This window comes from Sabethes cyaneus, chromosome 2 (assembly GCF_943734655.1).
Source record: "Sabethes cyaneus chromosome 2, idSabCyanKW18_F2, whole genome shotgun sequence".
NCBI classification, from domain to species: domain Eukaryota; kingdom Metazoa; phylum Arthropoda; class Insecta; order Diptera; family Culicidae; genus Sabethes; species Sabethes cyaneus.
Genome location: NC_071354.1, coordinates 126784814 through 126787659, shown reverse-complemented (window position 1 = coordinate 126787659; position 2846 = coordinate 126784814).

Sequence of the window (2846 nt, the reverse complement as noted above, 5' to 3'; positions counted from 1 at the left end):
AACATTTAAAGGTTTGTCATTACCATAGCCCTTCAAGATTCGTAAGGATCCTTTAGACGACTTTTCCACGCGAACTTTTTCTTTTTTTAATTTCTCCCACGTCTCCAATCGAATCAAATTAGCATCAGCTCCTGAGTCAATTAATAGCTTTACAGCTACTCCTCCCACTAAACCGTCTAAAATATTTGTCTCGTTTCCACCATAAAACGCATAATATACCTTCTCCCGGTTGTTATCCTCGGTTTCTTTTTCTGGCTCATTTGTCGATACAGGTGAATCATCTATGTTATAAACCTTCTTGGGTTTTTCCGAAATTTCTGAATTTCCTTTGCGTTTTCTGCACATTACTTCAAAATGACCAAGTTGATTGCAACAACGACAAGTACGACCTCTCGCTGGACAGTCCCGAGATTTGGAATAATGTCCCTTTTGCCCACAAGCAAAACAGGTTGGCTTATCCTTTTCCGATGTAAATTCTCGTTGCACAAATTGTTTTGGTGTATCTTTGAAAAGACGATGGTAGCTAGTCTTGTATGGATTTGGTCTCGGTCTTGGATCATAACTCTTTTTATTTTCCTTTATAATTTTATACACTGGTATTTCGTGACTACCGTTGTGTTCCTTCAAATCTTTTAATTGTTGTTCTGTATCCTCAATTGTAGCTGCAATTTCTTCGATTTCTCTGAGAGAACGATCTCGTTTGAGTATAGCCTTGCGAAGCTCATCTGATCTACAATTTTCAACTATAATATCGATCAAATAAATTTCCTTTAATATCTCGGCCACTTCTGATGAGTATTTTTCAAATCCACAGTTGAACGCCTGTTGGCGAAGACGAATGACATAATGTGCAAATTTTTCATTATTGTCTTGTCTCAGCTTACGAAGCTTTCGTCTTTCAATTACATCTTGCCTTCCAGCTTGGAAGTAAGAATCGAGAAGCTCTATAGCCAAATCATAAACTTTTGGATCTATCGCCACCAAGGGTATTTTTGCATATTCAGGCAAACTACGAAAAATCCTTTGAAGTTCAACTCCACCCAAATGAAGCAATTTTGCTCGCTTCATTTTCTGATCCTGAATGTCATAGGCTTCGAAAAAACATTCTAAAGACCATTTCCAAGACTCTCATTCTCGGGATAGCATGTTTTTCTCGATAGTTTCACAACGAAATGGTGGAATCGGTCGCGTTTCCTCCGTCTGGAAGAAATTACCATTTACGTATACTACTAGATAACTATACAACAATTATATAATAATTAAATATTGATATGATCGGATGATGGCATTTGAAAAATACATTCTTTAATTACGTTACAAATTGATTTAATCGAACATGTATATTTTGAGAATTTAAGTAATGTATCTCCTGTACAATACCATAAATTTTAACTCAATTCAAACCCCTTTTTAATTTAGCAGTCTTATAAACGCTACTGGTTTACTCCTACGAACGCTACTGGTTCAATCCTATGAACGCTCCTGGTTCGTTTTAATTCCGCCGAACAAACATAATTTCATCACTTGAGTAAACAAATTCCGTATGACCACAACTAGCTTATACTATGAACGCTACTGGTACTGTATCCTTCCTTGGACGTTACTAGTCCAATATATAATTTAAACTACCGATTTATGTCTTATCCGTTTGAACGTTACTAGTTCAAATCATTCTTATTATTTTGATTATAGTTTTGATAATCACTATTTTATTGTTAGTGCATCATATACAACCAGTTGTAACCATGGTGATAACTCAAACACCTCAAGCAACCTTGTTGCTATAGAACCGACAAAACTTTATCTTTTTTTTTTCAACAGCCTTTTATGTATTGTTTCAAACAATTTATACATGTAATAACCGTTTTTTTTTTCAAAAATGAATATCTTTATACATTAACATATCATCCACATCATATCAATAATTAACCGTTCTCTCGTATATCACATTTGAATCACTTGCTTCCTATTAATATTCAGAACAACCTATTTCATACCTTTATCCTCGTCGCCAGATGTAGAGAATTGTGATAACGATAATTGAGAACTGTGATAACGATAATTGTTCTATTTTATTAAAATTGCACTAAGGTCCATTATAAACCGTTCACTACTTCTCTGTCAGCTCACGTCTGCTCCTGTCGGAAACCTTTCTCTAATCATCCCTCTTTTCTCTACGCCTGCTTAAACTCATTATCATAGTTCAAACTCTACACCCAGTAAATTGTGTTTGTGTGAATCAAATGTATGGTTAAGTGATTTGTGAAGATGATCCTATCAAAAGATTTTGAAAATATGAATAAAAAAGTGCATTTTCGGATCATTTATGTTCAACTGATTAAAATAGGTAACACTGCTTAACTCGTTCCTTACCCTAGATAATGCATCTGGAAAACCGTTGCTACTGTTTTACCTGACTCACTGCGAATATGTGTATTATTGAAATAAAACGTAACCATACGTTTTACTCGTTTATAACGCATATGCAGTTAATATCGATAACAAACGATTTTTTATAAGTTGTGCTTTTGTTATTGCATTTAATTTGTAAAAAGTTGCATAAATAACAATTCAGTTTCACAATACAATTATTGCGTACTACTGGCTATTTCAAGTGTCAGTTTAAGTACGTTATATTTAGTGATCAAAATTAACGATATTTTCGATACAAGGGCGATATTTTCCGAAACCTTTCGAACCAACACGATCACGCGAACACAACGCATATTCGCAGTGAGTCAGGTAACACAGTAGCAACCGATTCATGTAAAGCTGGTGTTTTAAAGTGCATTTGCATTACCGTGGGAGGTGAAAGAGAAGAGGCACGAAGAGAATCTCTCATTGTT